Consider the following 26,044-nt stretch of genomic DNA (forward strand, 5'->3'; position numbering starts at 1 on the left):
GTAGGTATTCTTTGGCTTATGGTGACATTACGACAATCTCTGTCTTGTGGTCTTTCTCCTGTGTCTGTGATTCTTCTGTTGTCTCTTAGCAAGATACTTGTTACTGGATTTAGGGCCCACGTTAATCCAGGATGATCTCATCTTGAGATTCTTACTTCAGTTACATCTGCAAAGAACCTTATGACAAAGAAGGTCACATTCTGAGGTTCTAAATGGAGATATCTTTGGGGGGTGGAGTGGGGAAGAGTCCCACATAACCCACTCCAGGACCCAACTCTGTTCATGTTATTCTGTCTGCAGACAAAGTCTGGTGCATGCATGGACTCCAGGGTCCCAGGCAAAACTTGGCAGCTTTTAGAGGATCCGATCTTTGGTCCTTGACCTTAGTATGAGTGGCCTGGATGGCTGAGTGGGAATGTTCGGGAGCAGCAAGCTCTGGGGTCAGGTTGCCTGGATTTGAATCCCAGCTCTGCCATTTACTATCTGTGCAACTTGGAGCAAGCTCCTTAACTTCTCTGAGCTCCAACTTCTTCATCTGTAAAATGAAATGTCCAGAGAATTGTTGTAAAGGCGCTACATGCTGGTAGTTATTATTCCTGGTTCTTCCCAGTCTCTGTGTGTCAGAGATCAGGGCCCTGGTAACCTCTGTGAGGTCCCAAAGAGGGTGGGACCCTCATACCCAGTGCCCCCAGGCCCTATATCCTCTCTTTCCTGTGGCAGCCACGGCCTCTTGTTTTGGTCATTTCTGTTCCCTTCCTATGGGGGTCCTGCAAAGGAGTCTGCTCAGGGTCACCCGAGATCTAGAGGTGCCTCAGCTCCTGGGATGTGAGTGAGAAGGGGAGGGTGAATGTGCTCAGTAAACGCTTCACCAGAGAGGCCGGTGGCTTCCTTCACTTGCCTGCCACCCCCATATACATATACTTGTCAGCTTTGAGCTTTTCTGACTCAGCTTCCTGTCCCCAAGGGGACCCTGCACTGCAGGGGCCCAAGGTTCTGAGTTGCTCCAAATACTGACCTGCCCTGACTCATCTGGGGTCTCTAGAGACCCAGTAGCCCCCCATGAACATCACTACCTTGATTAATGCAGCTGATCTCCTCCTCCTTCCTCCTCTTCTCCCTCCTCCCCCTCCTCCCCCTCCCCTCTCCCCTCCCACCTCCCTCTCCTTCTCCTTCTCCTCCTTCTCCTTTTGATTATTATTATATTGTTTTCTTTTAATTTTTGTCCCAAACCACATCTCCAAAGGAAAATAAGTAAAAACCTAACATTTGAAATAAGGTCCTTTAAGTTCCTCTGCTAAAAATCTGCTGAGGCTCAGGAGCTCTGACCCTTGTCTTCTAGATACTAAGATCAACAGCTCCTCAACATCAGCTCCCGTGGGCACCCCTGTGGGGGAAGGATTTGCCTTCAGACAGGTACCCTGGCAATGTACATATGCACCCTATTTCCTGGATCCCTTACTAACAACAGGTTTGAGCCTGAGGCAGGCGGCAGGCAGTGGGTGCCAGAGCTGAGAGGGAAGGATCAGGTCCAGGTAGAGTGGGTCAGGATGGGAAATACAGTCTATTCACCCCCCCAAGACCCTTCCCCACCTGTCTGGTTCAGACATTCTGCACAGACTCCTTTCCTCCTCTTCTTTTTTCTTTCTTCCTCTCTCTACCTCTCTTTTCCCCTCCCTTGTATATTTCTACACATAATTATTGATGCACAATAATGTCCATTATATTCCTTAGGTGTTGCCTCTCGAGCCTGGAATTCTATATCCCATTTAAAAGGAATGGGGAGGGCACCTGGGTGGCTCAGTTGGTTGGGCGTCAAACTCTTGATTACAGTTCAGATCATGATCTCACTGTTCGTTAGTTCAGGCCCCGCATCAGGCTCTGTGCTGACAGTGCAGAGCTCTCTCTTCTTCTCTCTCTGCTCCTACCCCACTCGTTGCGCTTTCTCTCTCTCTCTCCTCTTTCTCGAAATAAATAAATAAACATTAAAAAAAAAAGAATAGAGGGAATAGTTGGCTTGCTCAGCTGGTGGTGTATATGACTCTTGACTCTTGAGCCCTATGTTGGGTGTAGAGATTACTTAAAAATAAAATCTTCAAAAAAAGAAATGAGGACAGGGGTCTGGGTGGTTCAGTCGGTTAAACATTTGACTCTTGATTTTGGCTCAGGTCATGATCTCATGTGCATGAATTCAGCCCCAAATCAGACTCCAAGCTGACATTGCAGAGCCCACTTGGGATTCTCTCTCACTCTCTCTCTCTCTCTCCCTCTCTCTCTGCCCTTCCCCTAGCTCTCTGTCTCTCTCAAAATGAATAAACTTTATAAAGAAAGAAAGAAAGAAGAGAAAAGAATAAGGAAGAAAGGGAAGGAAGGAAGAAAGGAAGGAAGGAAGGAAGGAAGGAAAGAAGGAAGGAAGGAAGAAAGAAAGAAAGAAAGAAAGAAAGAAAGGAAGGAAGGAAGGAAGGAAGGAAGGAAGAAAGAAAGAAAGAAAGAAAGAAAGAAAGAAAGAAAGAAAGAAAGAAAGAAAGAAAGAAAGAAAGAAAGAAAAAGCAAGCTTCCTCAATGCATTGTTAAAGGGGAAAGGAACGGTGTACCCACAGCACATGGCAGATTGAGCCAAGGTATTTATCTCCACTCTCCTGAAGCCACCCCCCCCAATAGCAATTACATGAATAAAATGAAATAAGACAAAGCAAATGGGAGAAAGGACCAAAATAGATCAGCAATGTCAACAAATGTTTGAACATGTGTTCAAATGTTCACCTTTGATGATGAACACAGAATGAACAAATGGAACCAACTCAGCAGACCTGGAGAAGCCGAGACCTCCGACTGCAGGTGGCGAGCCCACAGGAAGCAAGGGATGCGTGCCAAGGCGCCCTGGAGCCGCGGGAGTTAGCAGAATGTCATGAAGTGGGGCAAAGCTGACAATAACAAGTATGGGTGAACTGTTAGACCCACAGATTTTCTTCTAGTGACCTTGCCTGTCCAAATGGGCTCTGCCCAGCCTCTGGGGAGCCAGCCATAAAATACAGAGAAGGACCAGCACGACTGTAGACTTGGGAGCACCTTGCTCAGCGCAGAGGGGGTGAGGACGGGGGTCGTAGATGCCAGACTGAAGACAGAGATTGGTGACTGGACAATTCCATGGAAGTCTGCATGTGGGCTGCTCAGACCCCAGCCCTTCATTAGAGCCCCAAGCCCGGCATTGAAACACTCCTCTCAGGGAAAACGGACAAGGAAAAGTTATAGAAGCTCAGACCACCAAAACTCAAATGCCATCTGGGGGCCCCCAGAGGAATCCCCTTGTCCTGGTCCCCTCAGCCCAAGATCGGGCCTCAGATAAGAAACTGCCCAAGCCCCCAGAGCCTCTGATCGTGATAACTCACTCTTGCATATGGAGGAAAAGCCAGGATCACCAGACACTGGATGAAAGCATTCCCACGTGAAGGATGGACCAAAACAAACAGAAAAAAAGGAACTTCAGGAAGCCAGAGTAGGTGGCAGACAGGGGCTTCTGATCTTTAACCTCAGACAGTTATGTTCTGACTATTAACAAGGAGCAAACATTACTTTCATTAATTTAAAAAAAAAAATGTGTTCATGTGCCTGTTTGCTTCCCCCAAACTTGAAGTTGAGACTTCTTATCACTCAAGGTTTTAAACATGTATGTTCAGCGGTAGTGGCCTTGAACCCGGACCTTGGGCCAGAACTTGCTGATCCACCCTGAGATGGTGCCACTCAGCCTATGGGGAGCCTGGCAGACAGGATGGGCCAAGAGAAAAAAAAACAACAAACCCCCGCTCCTTGTGGGAACATCTCAGCCCTAGAAGGTTTCCTCAGCTCCCACTCAGAGGCTGCCCACAGGCTTCTATTTTAGGTGCTTTCACCCACCCCCTGCCTGCTGACTGAGTGACTCCAAGTACGTGCTTCCTCTCCTGTGGGTGCCCCAAGGTCATCATGGGGCACTCTATCACATGCCCTGGGCTGTGCCAAGCAGGGCCCACAGGACAGGTCATTACCTTGTACCCTTGTTTATAATTCTCACTCTCAATTCTGGGCCTTTGATTTATCCTTTAAAAAAAAAAAAACTAGCGTGCCCAAGCTCTGTGTATTTCACTCCTCTTCTGAGGGAAACGCTCTCATATGTTTATTAATTGAGTCTACACGTTTCATAAGCTAGTAGGAACGCTTAAGTAGTGACTGTGATGAATTGCTGGAGGCTGAGGGCGGGCGAGCTTGAGAATTAAAAGCAGCTGGGGGTCCGGTGTAAGTGGTGGTGTCAAGCTTTATAGATTTTCCCTCCAGAAGCCCCACGTGCTCCTCACAGTCAAGTTTAGAAAAAAATTTCGTTGGGCGCCTGGGTGGTTCAGTCTGTTAAGCGTCCAAGTCTTGACTTCAGCTCAGGTCATGATCTCACAGTTCATGGGATGGAGTCCGAAGTCAATCTCTCTTCCTCTTTCTCTGCCCTTCTCCCATTTGCATTCTCTCTCTCTCTTTCTCTCTCTCTCTCTCTCTCTCTCTCTCTCTTTCTCTCTTTCTTAAAATAAATAAACAAGAAAGGAAGGAAGGAAGGAAAGAAGGCAGGCAGAAAGAATCTCCTCACATTCCCTGCAGGGGAAATGCAATGGAAATATGCCCTGAGCATTGCCCATACCAAAAGGTTGTCCTCTAAGGGAAGCTTTTTTGCCAGAGCCTTATCTGAGCTGGGGAGAATCAGTTAGCCTGCTCCAGACCCTCAAGCCTCTTATGAAAGGGGAGAAAACACAAAAGCTAAGAAATTATTCTGAAGAGCACAGCCCAGACACTCAGGTCCACTAAAAATCTGAGATTTAATCATAAGATTATTGAATGTGTCACCTCCCCAACAATTTACCCCCACATCAACAAAACTCCAGTATGGTAACAGTGGATACAATTGGGAGAGTTGTGAGACACGGACTTTATCTAAGGGTGCCTGCATGGCTTGATCCGTTAAACATCCGACTTGACTCGATTTCAGGTCAGGTCGTGATCTCACGGTTTGTGATTTCGAGTCCCATGTTGAGTTCTGCCGCTGACAGCATGGAGCTTGCTTGGGATTCTCTGTCTCGGCTTCTCTCTCTTTTTCTCTCTCTCAAAATAAATAAAAATGAACATTAAAAAAAAGAAGCAGTTCTAAGGGAAACCCAGTTCTAAGGGAAGGTGGAAAAAACAACATCGAGGAAACTAAAGGAAACAGAAACCTCTGGTACTTAAAGTCACATCGAACATGAAACGCAGGCCAGCTCCTTGTTGGACGTTATGTTAAAAGCCTTCTTATTTCAGTTTCTATTACCTGATATATCATCTCTAGGTTTCAACAAAAAATGACAAAACATACTGAAGGCAAGAAAAAAAAAAAACCCAGAGTTTGAAAAGAACCAAAGTCAGGACATGGATTTTTGAAATGATCAGATATGGAAGTTCTAATTAATATGATTAATAAGTTAAACTCTCTAATGGAAAAGTAGACATCACGCAAGAACAGGTGTGTAATGCAAAGAGGAGGTGGAAACTCTAAGAAAGAAGCAAAAGGAAATGTTAGAAATGAAGAACCCTGTGACAGAAATGAAGAGTGCTTTTGATAGGCTTATCAGTAGACTGACACTGAGAAGATTCAGTGAGTTTGAAGATAAGTCAATAGAGACAACCCAAACTGACATACTAAGAAATGGAATAGAATGCCCAAGAAATGTGGAACAATTATAAAAGGTGGAACATACATGGAATTAGAAATGTCGGAAAGACAAGAAAGGAGAAGAAAAAATGTAAGTAAGGGCGGCTGATAAATTTCCAAGTCAGAGTGGCTGATATATTCCAAAATTAATGACAGACTCCAAACCACCAATCCAGCAAGCTCCATGTACACCAAACAGGATAAATATGAAAAAAATGCACCTAGGCATATTATATTCAAACTGCAAAGCACCAAAGACAATGAGAAAATCTTGAAAGGATTCAGAAGGAAAATACATCTTTACTTTTAGAGGAAAAAGAATAAGAATATATCAGGGGCCCTGAGTGGCTCAGTTGGTTAAGCCTCTGGCTTCAGCTCAGGTCATGATCTCATGGTTTGTAGGTTGAAGTCCCGTGTCAGGCTCTGTGCTGACAGCTCAGAGCCTGGAGCCTGCTTCAGATTCTGTGTCTCCTTCTCTCTCTGACCCTCCCCCACTCACATTCTGTATGTCTCTCAAAAATGAATAAATGTTCAAAAAATTAAAAAAAGAATTATATCAAACTTATCAGAAACCATCAAGCAATAAGAAAATGGAGTGTAATATAAAAAGTATAAATAGAAAACCTCATCAACTTAGAATTCTATATCTAGTTAAATTTTCCCTCCAAAGCTAAGGAGCAACAAAGTAGTCAGACAAACATTGAGGGAATCTGTTCCTTGTAAGAAGTGTTGGAGAAATTCTGGGTACCTAGGTGGCTCCATTGGTTAAGTGTCTGACTCTTGATTTCAGCTCAGGTCATGACCTCTTGGTTTGTGAGATCAAGCCCTGCATCGGGCTCTGCACTGACAGAGGGGAGCCTGTTTGGGATTCCTTTTCTCCCTCCCTCTCTGCCTCTCCCCTTTCTTGTGGGCACACACACTCTCTCTCTCTCAAGCCAAATAAATAAACTTTAAAAAGGTGTTAAAAGAAATTCTTCAGAGAGAAGGAACATGACATAGGTCATGAACTCAAACCTATATAACAAAAAGAAGAGCATCAGAGAAGGAATAAATAAAGGTATAATAAAATCCTTTATGTTTCTTATTCTTAATGGATCTAATAGATAACTCTTCAAAGTAATAATAGCAACAATGTATTAAGGGTTTATAGCATATGGACAAGTGAAATGAATGACAGTAATGTTACAAGGGACAGAGGGAAGAACTGGGAATATTCTGTTTAAGGCAGCTGCATACTCACAAAATGATGTAAAGTTTGTTGAATTGGAAAAATGTTAGTTGTGAATGTATATTGCAAATACTAGGATCGCCACAAAAAAAAGTTTAAAAGAAGTACATGATGTGCTGATATGCTGAAAGAAAAGAGAAAGTGAAACCTTATGAAATGTCTAATTAAACTAGAGAAGGCAGGAGCCCCCGAGTGGCTCAGGTGGTTGAGCACCTGAGTTCCACTCAGGTCGTGATCTCATCGTTTGTGAGTTTGAGGCTGCTGTCAGCTCAGAGCCTGCCTTGGATCCTCTGTCCCCCTCTCTCTGTCCTTCCCCTCACACACACTTTCTCTCTCTACAATAGATAAACTTTAAAAATAAAGTAAAATAAAACTAGAAGGAGGAAAAAAGGGGGAAGATTTTTTTAAAAGTCTGACTAATAGAAAACAGTTACCAACATGGTAATCCAATTATATCAATAATCACTTTAAATGTGAATATAAATCAAAAGATATAGACTATCAGAATGGATTAACGAACAAGGCCCAACTATGTTGTTTATAAGAAATCCACTTTAAATATAAAGACACAGGGGTGCTCTGGGTGGCTCAGTCAGTTAAGCGTCTGACTTTGGCTCAGGTCATGATCTCATAGTTTGTGAATTTGAGCCCTGCTGACAGTGCAAATCCTGCCTGGGATTCTCTCTCTCTCTCTCTCTCTCTCTCTGCCCTCCCCCATCCTTTTTCTCTCAAAATAAATAAATAAACTTTAAAAACAAAAACAAAAATAAAGACACAGATAGATTAAAAGTAAAAGGATGGAGGGGCACCTGGGTGGCTCAGTTGTCTGAGTATCTGACTCTTGATGGTAGTTCAGGTCATGTGATCAGGTCATGTGATCAGGTCATGTGATCGAGCCCCACGTTAACTCCACACTGAGCATGGAGACTGTTCAAGACTCTTTTGCTCTCAAGGCTTCCATTCTGAATGCTTGATTTCCTTCTATGATCTTGTTAGTTTCCACTTGGAGTATCCTCTTTCTTGAGGAGAAGATCCTTCATGATGAAAGATTTTGAAACGCTTCTCTCTCCTCTATGTAGTTGGTAGTTTGGGTGGTGAAGAGATGGCTGACAGGTGTCAGAATCTTTTTTCAGGACTTTGCCAAGGAAATCAAAGACTCCTTCTAGAAAATTTGTACCATCTCAAAGCTAGATGCTCAGAGAGAGAGGAGCCACGTCAAAGAAGGACAAGCAGTGTCCTGATGCAGAGGACAGCCCAAAGTATAGAAAGGAAGCAAGAGTCACAGATCATTAGTAGAATTTTCCAGTGCTGCACTTGGAATCGTGGAGCATTCTGGTTAAGTATCCTCTTGTTTTGCCAGGTGTTTATTTCTGTACTACAGTCAGTAACGGCCCAAATTATTGGTGATCCACCACTACATGGAGATGTTTGGTTGTGGCTGGAATTCTTTCTTACATCCATTTTCAGGAAGCTCTTTGGACGCTTCTTCTGTCTGCGCTTAGCAAAGCTGTCAATGCCATTTGTTTTCAAGATATAGCTGATCTAGCATTTGAGGTATCAGGGAAGAAGTCTCCCTCGCTCCCTAGTCTCAGCAAAATAATTGCTGACCTGCTCTTCAACCTTCTGCTGCAGGCTCTTTTCCTCATTCCGGGGACGTTTGTGAGTCTCTTTCCATCCACCTTGTTGGCCAGCTGGTTAGTCTTCTGCCTATGTCCCTTCTCTACTCACTGGTACTGCTTTAAATATCGTTGGTTCAACAAAGGAATTAAAATGCACCAGCAGTTGTCAAACATAGAAGGGAATTGGCTTTATTACTTTGGATTTTGTTTGCCTTTGGCTTTCCTCACGGCAATGCTGTTCTCATATATTATCAGTGGATGCCTAGTCTCCAACCTTTTTCCTCTATTCATTATCAGCGGCAATGAAGCAAAGAAACAGCATGCTTTTCCAGTTGTGCCTCTTCTCCTAGGTGGTTTTCTTAAGCTACCGACTTTTCCACGGGACAGTCTACCTATAGTCTGCCCTGAGTAGCTCAACCTCTGCAGAGAAATTCCCTTCACTGCATCTGTCTCCTGCCAAACTGAAGGCTATGGTGGGCCATGCAGTTGCCTGCTATCCAGAGGGGACGGGTGGGATTGGAAGGAGGCAGTAAGATCACTTATCCTACTGTCACCTCTTCCACCAGGGGAAGGCAAGACCCGCTCTGCCAACGGCAGGGCATATCCCCTTCTCTCTGAGGAACTGGGGTTTTGTTTATGGGGTGCATACGGCGGAATCTTCCGGACACCAGTGTGTGGATTTTTAACACCGGTGGGTCTAGATGGACCACAGGTTTTTCTGCAGCTCTTTTCCATCACTTCCCAGCCACAAGGCGTGGACTGATTTGAAGACATTTTTTTTCTCCCTGTGTCATTTACCCTCCCAACTCCCCTTCCTGCCTTCTGCCACCCTTGGACGAATGGATTTTGTCATTCTAGCTGTTATATTTTGTGGACGTGTTATTTTTTGTTGTTTTTCTGTGAAGCACATATAATGGATGGGTGAGGGAAAGGAATATCTCATTTGGTCCTGATCACTCCCTTCACAGCCATCGCTGTCTTGTTTCTTGTAACACGGGCTTGATTTTAGTCTCTCTTACTTCACTGAAAAGAACCAGCCGGAGGAGATGGGACAGGAGGAAAAACCTCAGGGCCACATCTGTGGGGCTTTGAGGAGTGAGTTTCTTTCTTCCCCTTGAAGGGGAAAAAGCTTTTTTCACCGATACATTTAAAGTTCTGCAGCTGTGGAGGTACTAGTTTTGGACAAATGCCACTGCAATGCCAAATGCTGAGAGAACCTGCACTTTTAACTCTGGAGGCCTGAAGTGTGCTGTTGGCCACTGCTGGGTCTGTCTGGCATTTCAAAGAAATGACTGGTTGCTGAAAATAGGAACTGAAGGGGTAAACTTATTTTTTAATGTTTATTTTTGAGAGAGAGCATGAGCAGAGGAGGGTCAGAGAGAGGGAGACACAGAATCCGAAGCAGGCTCCAGGCTCTGAGCTATCAGCACAGAGCCCAACATGGGGCTTGAACCCAGGAACTACAAAATCATGACCTGAGCCTAAGTCAGTCGCTTAACCGACTTAGCCACCCAGGAGCTCCTGAAGGGGTAAACTTATTAAACCCATTAAGCCTGTGGAGAAAAAAAGATCCATTCTCTCTCTCAAAATAAATAAATAAACTTTAAAAAAGAAAAAGTAAAAGGATGGAGAAACATATATCAGAAGGAATCTGAAGCAGATGTAAATTTCAGACAAAGTAGACTTCAGGACAAGAAAACAAGAACAAGAAAAATGATCAGAGATAAAGAAGGACATTACATAAAGATAAAAGTGTTAATTCTCCAAGAATCCATGGCAATCCTTAGTGTGTGTGTACCTAACAACAGGGCATCAAAATATTGAGGAAAAAACTGAGAACTTCAAGGAGAAACAGACAGATCTACTATTATACCTGGAGACTTCAACACCCCATCAGTAACTGACAGACCCAGCAGGTGTAAGATCAGCTGGAATATAATAGAACTGAGCAACACTATTAATCACTGGATCCAATTGACATTTACAGAATACTCCACCCAATTACGGCATAATCCACATTCTCCACAAGCTTAGATGGAACAATAAACAAGACGGAACACATTCTGGGCCATAAAACGTATCTTAACCTATTTAAAGAATAATAGTCATGCAAAGTATGCTCTTAGGTCACAATGGACCTAAACTAGAAATCAGTGGCAGAAAAATGGCTGGAAATTCATAAAATATTTGAAGGTTAAACAACACACTTCTAAATAATACATGGGTCAAAGAAGGCTCAAGAGAAATGAAAAAGTATTTTGAACCAATGAAAATGAAAATACAATGCCAAGATTTGGATGATGCTTTATTCTGGAAATTTCCTTTGGATCTGTCATACAGTTTACTAACTCTCTCTTTAACTGCATCTAGTCTGCTGTAATATTCTTTTTTGAGTTCTTATGTTCAGTTTTTAATTTTTCCCCAGTTTTATAATTTATATTTGGATCTTTTTCAAGTCAGTTATGTCAGATTATTTAGTTTCCAGTTCTCTGTAAAAATTCATCTATTTTCTCTCTCCTTGAAGATGGTAAGCACAGTTATTTTAAAGTGTGTGTCTGATAACTAACACCCACTTTGGGTCTGTGTCTTAGTTGTTAACTGAGAGAGATAAATTGTCTTAATGATTTCTTAGTTGTTTCTACTGATTTTCTTTCATGTGGTTTTGCCTTCTCCTTTGCCCAGTTAAATTTTATAATTATTTATCTTATTTACTTTTCTTTTATGTTGAAGTAGAACTTACATACACTACAATGTATACATCTTACATGTGCAGTTAAGTGAATTATAATAATGTGCCCACCTGTATAACTTATCTTTCTATTATGGTGGAGAACAACTTTATCACTCCAGAAAGTTCTCTTGTGCCTTTCCCAGTCAATCTGTAACCCCTCACACCAAAACCACTGATTTTATTCTACAGTCATAGATTCAGTTTTGTCTGTGTTAGAATGTCATATAAATAGAATCACAAAGTATATACCCGTTAGTATCTGGCATATTTCAGTCAGCATAATGTTTTGAGACTCGTGCTTAGTATTGTGTTTATCAATATTTGTTTCTTTCAATTGCTGAGAAGTATTTAATTGTGTAATTGTACTGCAGTTTGTTTATACATTCTCTTGTTGATTGACATTGGATTGTGTCTATTTGGGGGTTGTTTTGAAAGCAAATCTTCTATGAATATTCATGTATAAGTCTCTTTGGGGACATATGTCTTCATTTTCCTTGGTGTCTTCATCGGTTTGGGCTGCTTTAACAAAATACTATAGACTGGCTGACTGAGACAATTAGCCTTTGCTTCTTACAATTCTGAGCCTGGAAGTCCACGCTCAGGATGCCAGTGTGGTTGGGCTTTTGGTGAAGACCCTCTTCCTGGTTTACACCTGACCGTCTTTTCATGGGACCCTAACCTGGCAGAGAGAGTGATCTCTCTCTTCTCTCCTTTTATCAAGGTACTAATCCTATTCACGAGGGCTCCACTCTCCTTCCCAAAGGCTTCATTAATGACTCCCCAAAGTCTCCATCATACTGGAGCTTAGGTTTTCATGAATTGGGGGAAGAGGGGACACACACATTCTGTCCATAACATCTGAGTAAATATATAGGTGTGAGATTACAGGATCATTGAGTAGATGTGGGTTTAACTTTGCAACAACCTCCAGGAAGCTTTTTAAAGTAGATGTACCATTTTACACATCCAAGAGCAATGTGTGAGAGTTCCAGTTATGCCAAACACTTGCCAGTGTGTGTTGTTGCCAGTTTTAAAAATCTTAAATATTCTGGTGGGAGTGTAGTGATAGCTCACTGTGGTTTTTATTTTTTCCTGCTGACTAAATGATGTTGAGCACTGTTTCCTCCATTTACTGTCCATTTGGATGTCTTCTTATGTAAAGTATCTGTTTGGGTCTCTCATCCTTATTTTTCTTCAGTTGTTTGGTTTTGTTACTGAGTTATGGAAGTTTTTAAAAAATATGTTCTGGGGGTGCCTGGGTGGTTCAGTCAGTTAAGCATTCGACTTAGGCTCAGGTCATGATCTCACAGTCTGTGGGTTTGAGCCCTGCGTGGGGCTCTGTGCTGACAGCTCAGAGCCTGGAGCCTGCTTTGGATTCTGTGTCTCCCTCTCTCTCTGCCCCTACCCAGCTTTCTCTCTGTCTCTGTCTCTCAAAATAGAGACATAAAAAATTAAAAATATATATATATGTTCTGGGTAGAAATCCATGTTTATATATATATAAACATGGTCTTTAATTTTGTTTGTAATAATGTTTATATATATATATACATATATAAAGTGGTCTTTAATTTTGAGTGAATCATATTCTAAGACTTCATCAAAGAAGTATTTCTTTTATGGTTAGAAATTTTTTTTTACATCTATGTAGGACATCATTTGACCATGTGTGTGGGGGTCTATTTCAGAACTTTGTTCTGTTCCACTAGATGACTTCTTTTGACCTGTCTTCAAAATCACATGCTCCCATACCTATTGATGTCTCCTTTGCCAGATGAAAATTTTAACTTTGCTGCTTCCCAGTTTTTGTCAAAGTAAATTGTTATATAAAACCCCAGTTCATAATGATGAAATCTTTATTACACAGTATATAATTGTAAGAATTATATTTATCTCATTTTTTCTGGAACTTTGCATCATGTGAATCACAATCATTCAGTTTGTGTAGTTTTATTTGGTTGTACTGATTTAATTGTTCTTTGCCTTTTTTTTAGAACTTCCGTTTTTGAGTTCTCCATTTTGATTCGTTTCTTAGCTGGCAGGGCTATTTTTTGTAGTATTTTTCAAAAAGGTTTTATGGAAGAGCCCACCCACTATGCCCCCGCCCCCAGGGGCACCCACGAACATCTGTAGCGATTACCAATGTACTGCCTTTCAGCTCTAAATCCATCCTTCACGGATGCCTGGAACAGCTCTCCCTTGACAGCTGGTACTTGTTAAACTTTGTCGGTAGAGGGCGCTAGAGGAACAGGGTGGTGGGGAGAGGAAACTTCTGCTCGCATTCCCTGGAGGACCCCTGGGGGAGTTCATGCCCAACAAGTTTCGGCATCACACCTGCTGGCATTTTCGTGGCTAGTTCTGGAGGTGTCCCACCTGTTTTCCCAGATTCTGCTGCACCTTCACGGGTGATTCCCAAAGAAGAGCAGAGGTGTCTTGGCCAGCTCCCGGTAAAGTGCAGCATGCAGTGCTCTCGCAGGAGCAGCTACCCAAAGGTTTCTGAGTGAGCGCTAGGTGGCTTCGCCGTGAGTTCATCCCCCCAAAAGCAACTTCCTGGGGAAATATGTGGGCACCCAACAGGAGGCTTCCAGCCAGCAGCCCCGGCCCATCAGCCTTGGCTCTCTAAGTAAGGACCAGCTTTGTCCAGAAACAATGCAGGGAGCTGCATCCACGCTTTCTCCAACAAGGGCTGACCCCCAGCCTTGGTGCTCCCTCCCCTTCCAAGTGTGTTTCTTCTCCGTGTATTCTCTATCAGACTTAAGAGATTCTTTAATCTCCCTTCTATTCCCACTGTGTAGTTAATTCTCTGAAAATAGTTGATATTTCTTCTATCAAACCTTCCCTATTCAAATTACTGTGTGATTCCTCTCTCCTAGAGCAGACGCTGGGGAAAATTGTGGGTCATAATTTGCCTTCTCTGCTCTAAATAGATAGAGCCCATGGAATCTTAATGCTGTTAACATCTCTGAGTATTGCCCTGGTTTCTAGAGCCTTCACAGAGCAGGAATCCTGCAGAACTATGGCTTGCCGGAAAGGTGCTGTGTAGGGCGAGGTCACTGTAGACACCATAACAAGGCAGTCAAACCAGTTGGAGAAAGGTGCTGTCAGTGTTCCATAAAAACTGTCCTTCCTGACTCTGCCCCTAAGTCAGTGGGCCTATTGTTCTCTTATAACCCACTGGTTGGAGTCATAGTCCTGTTTCCCTCTTTGAGATCCTTAGCACCCACCAGTAGCCATCCTCGCTGCCTTGCCGGGCCGGGCCCTGATCACCTAGCCTAGGCTGGTGGCTTCCTCTGGGGATGTTATCTCCCATCACCCCAATCGTTCCTGAGTGCCCAGCTTAAGCTTCACTTCCTGGGAAACTTCCCCGCCAGCTTCACCCAGTGTCTCTCCCTGTTCTGTCTTCTCCAATTATCTGTGCTGGTCTTCAGACATTTCCCTAAATCTGCTCTGCCGTGTAACTGATCATCCCTACCAACCTCAGCAGCCTTGATGAAACCTGGCTCAGATTAGCCCGGGTAACGCACTTATTTGTGTGGAAATGGCGCCCTCTGTTGGTATACGTATATAATGACTGAAATTTTTTCATTAGCTGCAGGGGCACCTTCCCTGACTGCCCACAGCCGAGAGAACATCTCTGAATGTTGGCTACCAGGGATAGCCAAGAAAAATTCAGCGGCCCCACTCTGCTCATCCCATTGCCTTAAGCAGGTGAGATTCAATCCACTGACCGACCCACCAGATTTCCATCCTTTACCATCACACTAGGAGGTTTCTGATGCTCAGGTCTCCTGGATAACAATGTCTAACATTTTTTGAACACTTGCTGTATATCAGGCATGGGACTAACTTCTTTATCTATATTATATCATTTTATCTTCACAGCAATTTTATGAGGTAGACCCCTGGGTCAGGTTCCCTAAAAGCAGATTTCAGCACACGTGATCTACTGAGGAAGAACTTTCAGGAGAAGGAAAAGGAAACAGGATAGGGCAGGGGATGGAGCTAAGTGAGGCTATGGTCTCTGCTGTGGACCAGCATCAGCCTGATCCTGCGGGGAAGCTTGGGAGCCTGGATTGTACCAGAGATCATCTTATCTTAAGGTAAGGGGGTTGGCCTTTCCTACTCCTGGGTCAGCCAGTCATTGACTGTAGGCTCCCAAGCAAAGCAGCCTCCATTCAGCCAAGAGAACTCTCTGGAAAGGAACAGCTGTGAATTGTTAGCACCAGCCCTCACGCAGCTGGAGGGTGAGCCTACCAGCCTAGGAAAGAGGATCTGGTTGGGCACAAAGCATCAGCAACAGTGTTTTTACTTCCACTGTACAAACATGGAATCATAATCTTTCACATCTGTAAATGCTTCGCAGAGTTCGGAGCATTTTCATCAGTACTTCATTCAATGTTGCAGTGACCTTGAGAGGCAGTAATTATGATACTCATTATAGGAACCAGGAAAGTGACAAGGTAGGAGAGCTCCTCCAGATCACCCAGCCAGATAAATGTCTTATCTGTTTGTGAATAGCATCTTCTCAGATACATAGCCAGCTGTTGTGGCTCCCACTTCAGACTCTCCTCGGTGATGTGGAGGTTCTAGTGGTTTATAGTAGGATCTTAAAACACTTTTAACTCAGACAAAGTCCTAATACCCAGAAGCTGTGAACCAGCCCTTCTGAGATTGGGTAAGAGAAAATATATTTCCTTACCAAAAGTAGGCCGTACCTTGACTACGTGAGATTGTTCTGGGCTCACAAATTTCCTAAGAAATTTCCCAAACAGAAAGAGGATTTTCCTGGGGCATTGCTCACCCGTTTTAGCAGGCTTCCTTAGCAAAGTTTTCTTAGCGGTGTCCCAAGTGACCAGAGTCTGTCAGAGGAGACGGGGGCGGGGGTGGAAGGATTCCTGAATGCACCGACCACAAGCAGTGGCCATGTAGCAAGCCCGATGGCAGAAAGATGGAGTTTTCTGGATCTTAGGGGAAATGTTACCTCCACCACCTTCTCAGAGGCCTGGGATTTGGCTCCAAGGTGTCTCTGGATCCATCAAAGGCCCCTGGGCTGTCCTTGAATAAATGAGTGTGAAGTTGCATTAGATAAGCTTCCCCCTCCTCCTACTCCCGCACCATGATTGTTCCAAGTCATGCTTCACACCCAAGACCTTATGGCAGTGCAGCCGGAACACCTATGGGGGCCCCAGAAACATCACATTGTCATAGGAGAATGTGGGTTTGAGATCTCATTACTCAGGTTCAAACTCCACTCCATCTCTTACTAGGCATCTCAGTTAGGAGGAGGTACAAATGAAGCTAACAGAAAACCCCACCAACTTGGAGGGAGTCTTCTTCCAGCTCACTGTTCTGCTGTTCCTAGCGGGTGGCCCTTGTCCTCATGGTTCAAGGTGGCACCTACCTACCAAACAGCAAAATCGAAGAAGGAACCAAGAGGAGGGGGCCGAGAGCATAAACACAAACTGTCCCTTAAGGAAGGTTCCTAGAAACTGCCACAAGATACTCCATTTACTTTCATTGGTCAGAACTCGGTCACATGATCACACCTAGCCACACAGGAGGCTGGGAAATGTAGTCTTTCTAGGCAGCTCTGTTTCTATAACTGAGATAGAGTAGTAGACAATTATAGCTTCTATCACAGTAGGTGTGTGACCTTGGACAAGTCTCATGACCTCTCTGGGCATGGAGATAATGCTATCTTATCATATACGAATTGTTGTTATTAACCAGAACCTCACGTGCAAATCGTTTAGCCCAGAGCCTGGAGCCAACTATGCTTAACTTCCCTCTTTTCTCCTCTCTGATTCCAGGGTTCTGGAATGTGCAGCGATAGCTCTCACCCTCTCAAGTGTGGCCAGAGCTCCTGTGGCCAGTTTCTGAGTGCTATCCCCAACCTAATTCCCAGAGTCAGCCCAAAAATTGCCCAGGGCTTCTGTGTTGGGCCTCCAAGTACTAGAATAAGGCATAGTCACTTGCCTTATCCCCATGCCCACCACCCTGGAACCTGTGAGAAGAGATTCCCACCACCGACCTGTCTTAATCAGCTAGTAATTTTACACAAGAGAAACCTGCTATTGCCCCTTCCCTGAAGCTTCGGATTCGTTTCCTGTTGCTGGTGACCGAAGCCCGGGAGAGCCAGGATTATTCAAGGAAAGATCTCAGATGTGCAAAAAGCCTGTACAAAGCCTGGGACAGCTGCACAGAAGAGGTCTCGATGGGCACAAGCAGTGACCAGCTCCGCACACACATCAGACTCTTCTATCAAAAGACTCCCAAAGGCTGAGAGAGCGACCCGTAACCAGACGCCCCCCTCAACCCCAAGTTTAGAGCATAACCCAAAGCAAGTGACCATAAAGTAAAAGCATTTCTTCCAGTCTCCTCTTTCTGCAAAATGCACTCAACGTTTACGTTTTGCTGGTTTCCTTCACAACACACTTCCCTAAATTTTTCTAGTTAAATCAACTCTCCAGCAAGGTATCCCTGTTTGTCCTTCAGATTCATCCGTCCTTGGTCCAGGGTACATACTCCTTGGAGTCACTGCATTAGCCCCTTCCTTTCTGGCGCAGCCTCGTGCTGTACAGCCATGTTGGTCTTTGAACAACACGGTTTTGAATTTCACCGCCTCTATACAGATTTCTTTTCGTAAATACACTCCAGTACCGTAAACGTAGTTTCTCTTCTTTGTGACTTGTGTAATAACAGTTTCTTTTCGCTAGCTTGCTTACTTGTAAGAATACAATCTATAAATACATAGAGCGTACAGAATAATGGTTAATCGAATGTGTTATCAGTAAAACTTCTGGCCAAAAGTAGGCTTTTAGTAGTTGAGTTTGGGGGAGCCAAACATTATACTCGCAGTTTTGACTGTGTGGGGGGATGGCACCTAACCTCCCCATAAGCTGCTCAAAGGTCAACTGCGTTATCCTCGCTGACAGATTTGTAAACTGAGGTTCTGAGAGGTGATGCAGATTGCCCAAGGTAACACAGAGAGTAACCGGTTGGACTGGGATTCAGAGCCCAGTCTATCTGGTTCCAAATCCTTGGCCTGTCATTATCCTGCTGCACTAAACAGGGGTTACCCATGGCCCATCATGGAACTTGCTTCTCAGGGATCTTGGCCACACAGCCAAGTGGGTAGGGAGGGTGTGCCGTGAAGGATGTCCTCTCCCAGGTGAGGACTGAGTTTGGGGGGACTGTGGGGTCAGTGGTTACCACCAAATCAACGTAGCAAAAGGTCCAGAGGCTGGAGAGGTGCAATGACTCATAACATGGGGTCAACTTGGGGCTCACCGGCACCTGCCTCATATCGCCCTGGCCTCAGAGGCAGAGAGCCAGGACCAGGAAGGAGGAGCCTCCCTGGATCCCTAGGGAGCAACTCTGAAAAGAAGAAGTTCCTTCATGAACTCCCATCAGCCATTAGGACTTATTTCAGCCTGAAACCAGAGGTGACCAGGAGAAGTGAGACCAGGGTGGCCTGGGCCCAAGAAAAGCAGGACATGGACACTGTCTCAATATGCATGTTCTCTAGAAGACAGAAGAGGGGGCACTTGCTAGAATGCCCCTTGTTGTCCTGGAGCGGCTGGGTGTGGAGGGAACCATCTAGGCCTGGCTCCCCGCCAGAGACGCCATCTTGGCCTCAGCCTCAGGAGCCCCCCCTTCCTTCAGCCTTGGGGCCACTGTGAAAATCCAGTGTGGCTCCCTGCCCGAGGATGTGATTTCCTGGTAGGTCCATCTGGGCTGCCTCTCCCATGATTGAGAGCTCCCCCTTAGGAGGACCATGGCAGGCCCCTTCTCCTGGACCCCTGGTTCCTCCCACAGGACCCCCTACCTTCTGGGCACTTATTCCACAGTGGCGGGTGCCCACCTCGTCTCACTGCACCTGTCTGTAGTTGAACATTAGTAATTCCTTTGGCCTAGATGCTCACTGACTGGGCCTAGGATGTAGAAATGGCTCCTCACGCTCCTTCAAAGAGGCTTTCCGTGTCACGCTGCCACCTCAGGGTTGCTCATGCCACTCAGTATGAGGGGCTGCTGTTCAGACATGTCACATGGAGCCCCGATGGTGTCACTGGTGTGGCGTTGGCCACTGTGCCGTCAGGGAGACCATGGTAAGGATGAGACCTTGGCCAGCGGAGATGAGAAGACACTGAGGACTCCGTGGTACATCTGTCTGCTCGCTGATCCTGACACTGGAGGCCCCAACTTGCTGTGTGATCCCGGGAGGCTCATTGGAACTCTCTGAGCTTCATCTTTCCTCCCACACCACAGGGAGGTGAATCCTGCCTTTGAGAGAATGAATGGAAGCAGCTCAATCTGGTTCCCTGGAAGACAAGGAGAGAGGAAGCCGGAGCTGTTCCTGTTTGTCTCTGCATCTCCACAGAGCCCCGTACAGAGGTGTTTCCCTGGCGTTATTTGCGATCGCGCGACCTGGTGTAGGTGCGCAGGGCCACCAGCAGGGGGAGCGCGGCCTCTGTTTTGGTCTGCGCCGCGGGCTGGGGCTGGGAGCTGGACAAGTCGCAACAGGTGTCGCTCCCAGCAAGGTGTGTCTGGTTGCCCTGGAAAAGGAACCGGGTCCCAGAGGCCTAAAATAGCTGATTGTGTTTATTTAAAGCCAGTCACCATTTCTCACCGGCTGACTCCCCCTAGGTGTGTGTGTGTGGATGGAAATACTTAAGCGCACAGAGCCTGCAACAGGCTGAATGTGGGGGCAATGGCTCTGTATGCCCCTGGGTTTGTCCTGAGTGGAGGGGCGGGCTTCTCCTGTCAGCCCACGTCCTGGGTTCCAGGCAGTGGCCAGGAAGCATGTTTCCCGTGCTTGGAGAGGAAAGTCCCTGGTGCTGGGCAAGGGTCTGGTACCACTTCCCTGTCTTCAGCCTGGAAGGAAGGGTGTCACTGTAGGTCCTATGATGAGAAGGACCCACTCGGGTGACCTCCAGAGAAAGCCCCTGGGGGCAGCCTGGCCAGTGACCCCTACACCCCCCCCCACACACACACCCTTGCTCCTGCTCTCCAATTTACTAACTGGATGGAAGAAGTCTCCCTTGCTTCTCTGGCTGGAGGAAAGGGGGCTAATGGTTGCAAAACAGCTCTTAGGTTCTTGGACAACAAGGCAAAACAAAACAATGTAAAACACAAAATGAAAAGCTCAGCGAGATCCTAGTCTTGCCCGGAGGCAAGAAATTACTCAAGTCAAATCAGCCAGCCTGGGCTGTGTCAGTGGCTGCGCCCTGGGAGTGGACCCTGCCTGGGTGGGCTGGTCTGACCGGGGCAGGTTCCAAAGCATGGCCTCTGCGCAGGGAACTCTGACCTGAGGGGGAAATGCTGTCCGCCCCTCAGGAAATGCAGGAGAGAACAGTTTGCAGGATGAAATTCTACCAAAGACAAGTCAGACTGTTCTGAGAAAGGCCTGAGGTCCCTATGGGGACAGAGTATGTGAACTCAACTTACTAAGTAGACAAAATGTAAGGGTCTTTCCACCGCCGGTCAGCGGCTGGCTCTCTTCTTGCTTCCTGACTTCTCAGAGACCCCCTTTTAAATGCTTACTGTTTAGCTGCGTGACCATCCTTCTAGGGTGGGAACACAAACAAAGAGCTTACAGAACAGGTCTGGTGCTGGACATTCATCACAGAGTGACAAGGCCTGAAGAAGCCTCTTGATGGGAAAGGTACCAGAGAAGGCCAGCTACAAGGACACCTGAAGGAGGCAGAGAAACTGTCTAGGCAGGTGACAGGAACAAGGCCCCACTGCGATTCCCATCCTGGAGGGACTTGGGACCAGGGGGCCAGGCAGGCACATCTAGTGGCAGTGATGACTAAGGCAGACCTACCTTTATTCTGTGAGGTAGATCAGAAAATGGAGCTCGGATAAGTTAAGTAACTTCCCTTGGGAAACACAGCAAAGAGCTCTGATATTTCGTCCCAAGCCTTGACTGGCTCCCGTAGATAGCTTGTGCCCCTACCACCACCCGCCCTGCCTGAGGCAGAACCTTGATGAAAACAAGGGCCTGACTTGGCTTGACAGGTCTCCAACTTGTTTTTTGTTTGATTTTTCAGGTACCAGAGCCGGTTAACTTCTGGGGGCCCGGCGCACACCACCGGACACACTGGAGGTGAGGGGCTGAAAGAACGCCAGTACGTTCAGCACAAGGCTGTCGTTAAGGCTGGTGTTGGGAACGCGCAGAGCCACCCCTCCCCTCCCGGTGGTGCCCACGAATGCAGCACCAGAACAGAGAGAGCTAGGGCGCAGCCTGAAGGACTCCTCGGACTGTTAGACTGGGCGGGGGTGGAGGCGGGGGGCGGGGGGAGATGCCGACAAACGTCAGGGAAAGGTGGCTCTGGAGCTGCCCTGGGTGCCTCGCCGTGTGTCCTTGGCGGGTCACTTCAGCCTCAGCTTCATCTGCTAGGTGGAGATAATCACAGAACAACCTAGAATCTCTGGGAGGAGCGGAAGAGGTGATGCATGTACAACAACGCAAGATAAACAGTCGCTCTTCTTTTAAGGGTGCCTAGGTGACTTCCCTGGCCCTACAGAACGTGTATGTATGCCCGTCACTGCTGGTGGACCCCTCCCAAATTCTTGCTACCCTCCCTCCCTTTCTCTTCTGTGGTGTCTCTCCAGACAGTCAGGGGCCTAGATAATTCCCTGGGCTACAACTTGGCTTGGCACTGCTCTGCACCTGAGGGTGCTCTCCATTCAACGTGACGGAGACAGTCTCTGTTTTCGGGGAGATCTGAAGACGCTGCACTTCACTGCCCTTGACCATGGGCCCTCCCTGTAGAGGTCACTATCCAAGAACACAGGCTTCCGAGGCTGGGACCTGGGTGTCGCTACTGTGTGTGACCTTGGCCATGGGACTTCCCCTTGTGGGACCCCAGCCTCCTGACCTCTCAGTTGGGGTGCAGGCTTGAGCTTAGACTTGAGCTGTGTTAGGTGTCTTGACGCCATGCCCGGTGTGTAGACGGGACTGCGTACGCAGTAACTATTCTGTTATCCTAGTGATGTGGGATTTATAAGTGTCAGCTGCTGTGGTACAGCTAGGGTGTGGGGCGGCAAGACCTCATCACCAGATGGCTGTTATGGCCCATGGGTGGGGAAGACCCACTTCAAAAACAGGCTGATGCAGGAGGCTTCCTGCGGGTGCTGGGACCGGGCCCACGTGCATCTCTGCCCTCCTGGGCCCTCCCTCAGATCCCGCTGGTTCCCCCGTCCAAGGGTCCACTCTGGGCACTCCAGGTATGGGAGCTGGGGGAACGCTGAGTGGTCTGCTGCCCGACACTCCCCCGAGTGCTTCTTGCCTGGAGATCTGAGGGCCCCCGAGGAGTCTGGAGACGTGGGGTAGCCAGGTAGGAAAGAGGCTGTTGGTAGTTTGGTTGGGCCAGGAGATGGAGGGCTTCCTAAAGCTCTCTTCTTGTCCTCTGATGGCCCCCTCCCAATGGTTATCCCGACCCCACATTCTGTACACAAACCCCTGAGGGAGACAGGCAGTACCCACACAGGTCTTCCTGGGGACACCCGATTCAGGCACACCCTCTGAGAAAGGCCACTCAGGGCTGCTCTCCATCCTGCTGCAGTCAGGAGCCCGGTGGGGCCATGAGAGCGAGCAACGGTTTGGAGCACACGGCCCAGTCATGCGCGGCCTACAAAATACCCTCCGTGCCTCACCGTAATCCCCACTCACAGCCGGCCTGCAGGGTAAGCGGAGCAGATGCTTGGTTTGGGGTTTTTGTTTTGTTTTGTCTTGCTTTGTGCATTTCAGAAACTTTTATTACGAGTCCCTAACCCACAAGAATCAGATGGGTTATTTATTTTTTTAAAGAATTTTATTTTTTTAAACATTTATTTATTTTTGAGAGACAAAGAGACAGAGCATGATCAGGGGAGGGGCAGAGAGAGACGGTGACACAGAATTCAAAGCAGGCTCTAGGCTCCGAGCTGTCAGCCCAGATCTCGAGGTGGGGTTCGAACTCACCAACTGTGAGATCATGACCTGAGCCAAAGTTGGACACTTAACCAACTAAGCCACCCAGGTGCTGCCAGATGGGTGTTTTTAAAAAGTGCTCAATGCATAATGATTTAGATCTTGAGCATTTAATTAAAATTCTGCCAAATTTTCGATTGTCTTCCACCATCTCAATTTGCTAAGGCTGTGAGTTTTACTGCCTTCTTAGTTTTCTCAGGTTCAGGGAAGGGGGGTTCATATAATGGTATAGATCCTGCACACAAAGGCCTGGGCAACCCCAAGACTTGCCCCACACGAGCCTAGACCCAGAGGCCACTGTCTTTCAACCCAAAGTCAGTGCAGATGAAGGAATTGGGATTCAAGCATAGAGTCAAAGTGGATGATCTTATGCAGATACTGTAGCCTCACACTCTTGAACAAAAACCTTTCACTGCACTGCAGGGGGCCTTCTGTGGTGCTGGCGATGCAGACAGGAAGCAAAGAAATGTGGGCAAAGGCACAGGATTCAGAGCCAGACTGCCTGACAAATCCGGGGGGAAGAGAGTGCTGTGGCCCAGTTACCCAACCTCTTTGTGTCTCAGCTGCATCACCTGTAAAATGGGAGAGCAAATCCTTATTTTTAATTAAAAATGTTTTATTGGGACGCCAGGGTGGCTCAGTCGGATGAGTGTCCGACTTCAGCTCAGGTCATGATCTCTTGGTTTGTGAGTTCGAGCCCCGTGGTAAACTCACTACTGTCAGCGCAGAGCTCACTTTCGATCCTCTGTCTCCCTTTCTCTCTGCCCCTCCCCTACTCATGGTCTGTCTCTTTCTGTCTCAAAAATAAATAAACTATAAAATAAACAAATAAATAAAAATTTTATTGAGATGTAATTGACATAAAACTTATTCGTTTCAGGTGTACAACATAACGATTTTGGTATTTGTCTATATCCCAAAATGATCACAATAAGGCTAGTTAGCCTCATCACCATTTGTAGTTGCAAAAAAATTATTTTTCTTAGAATGAGGGCCCTTAAGATCCCCTCTCGGGGCGCCTGGGTGGCTCAGGCGGTTAAGCGTCCTACTTCGACTCAGGTCATGATCTCACTGTTCATGGGTTCGAGCCCCACATCAAGCTCTGTGCTGACAGCTAGTTCAGAACCTGGAGCCTGCCTTCAGATTCTGTGTCTCCCTCTCTCTCTGACCCTCCCCTGCTCATGCTGTGTCTCTCTCTCTCAAAAATAAATAAAAACATTAAAAAAAAATCTGCTCTCTTAGCAACTTTCAAATATACGATGCAGTAGCATTCGCTGTAGCTCCATGCCGGACCTCACCTCCCCGTAACTTCTCTCTTTCATACCCGGAAGTACCTTTCAATTCCCTATACCCATTTTGCCCACCGCCCAGCCCCCTTCCCATCTGGCGACCACCAGTCTGTTCTCTGTATTTGCAAATTTGGTGTTTTGTTGTTCTTGTTCCGTGTATGAGGGAGATCACATGGTAGCAGATGTTTTATTCCCATTTTCCAGATGAGGAGACTGGGGCACAAAAGGGAAAGGACCATATCCCTCACCTTGAAGTCACGCGGAGAACAGGACTCCACAGTCTCCCAAGGTGAGGGAGTGTCCCAAGGTCCCTGCCGCTCCTGATGAACTGGGGGGTTCAGGAGGGCAGCCCAGACGACACTGGGCTCCCCTTGGCTGCCTGGTGAGGTATGCCAGGTCCTGGTGCTGCAGAGGAGAGGCGGGTGCCCAGTGCCCTCCCCGATCCAGGCCCTGACTGTTGGGACGGAGCTCAACCTCACGAAGAGCTGCCAAGAACATGGGATCCACCCCTCCCCCACCAGCCTGGTGCAGAAGGGGTGAGTAAGCCCTTGGGGAGGGAGCGTCCCTCTGTGAATCCCTGTGATTCTGGATTTTCTGTTTGGCTGTCCCCTTGCATTTTGCTTTTTTTCCAGAGCTGACGAGAGAGGGCGACGCTAATGCACATTTCTGAGCTGGGGATGTGGCAGGGGAACTTGGCTGGACTTCCGGCACATCAGCATCCATTCTGCCCTGTTTTAGCAGGTCTGCCCTAGCCGGGGCTTTGAAGATCGCCGTGGTTAAAACCCACGTTTGGCTGCCCCATCTCTCTGTCTCTGTCTGTCTCTCTCTGTCCCTGTTTCCTGTGCCTTCTTTGTCTTTCCATATATACACATATGTGGGTATACATGTCTATATTTATCACAGACACATGTGTATACTGTATCTACATATACACATGTGTATCTCTAGACACACGCATGTACATATACATATATACTGTCTTTCCCTGTCTCTGTTTCCTCTCTCCTCATCAATCTAACTTTAAGGCCATGGAGCTTCCCATGCCCCTCATCTCATCCCCTCATCTCATCCCCTCACTGTGTCTGACCAGGACAGTCCCTGAACCACTAGAGGGGAGTTAGGTTTTCAAGCCCACTTCCCTCATTTTGACCCTTGTCACCAGGGAGTCAAACCGTCTCCATATTTCCCCCTTTGGCCAAACTCCCATCCTTTTTTCTGCAGTTCAGACACTGGCCTTAGTGGCCTCGGGGAAACAGGGTGAGACGGGTCAGATCCTAACCCTGCCCGCTGGTGGTGCTTCTCGGGGCTGAGCCTCACCAGGGGGAGGGGAAGAGGTGACGGAGGCACCTCGGGGAGTGTGGCAAGATGCTCTCACAGCCCTGTGTGAGACGTTAGCCAAGCACTGTGTAAGAGTGTATTTATAGACACCACACACAGAGACACACACGCACAGAAAGGATTATTTGTTTCCTGGAAACGCTCACTGGTTCCCACCGGCTTACCAG

At 46.7% G+C, this 26,044-nt stretch overlaps 1 pseudogene; it reads left to right on the forward strand.

Moving 5' to 3' along the window:
* The first annotated feature begins 5,753 nt into the window (after positions 1 to 5,753).
* LOC115287131 lies at positions 5,754 to 8,892 on the forward strand (annotated as a pseudogene).
* The last annotated feature ends 17,152 nt before the right edge of the window (positions 8,893 to 26,044 follow it).

Source organism: Suricata suricatta, chromosome 3, assembly GCF_006229205.1.
Source record: "Suricata suricatta isolate VVHF042 chromosome 3, meerkat_22Aug2017_6uvM2_HiC, whole genome shotgun sequence".
NCBI classification, from domain to species: Eukaryota; Metazoa; Chordata; class Mammalia; order Carnivora; family Herpestidae; genus Suricata; species Suricata suricatta.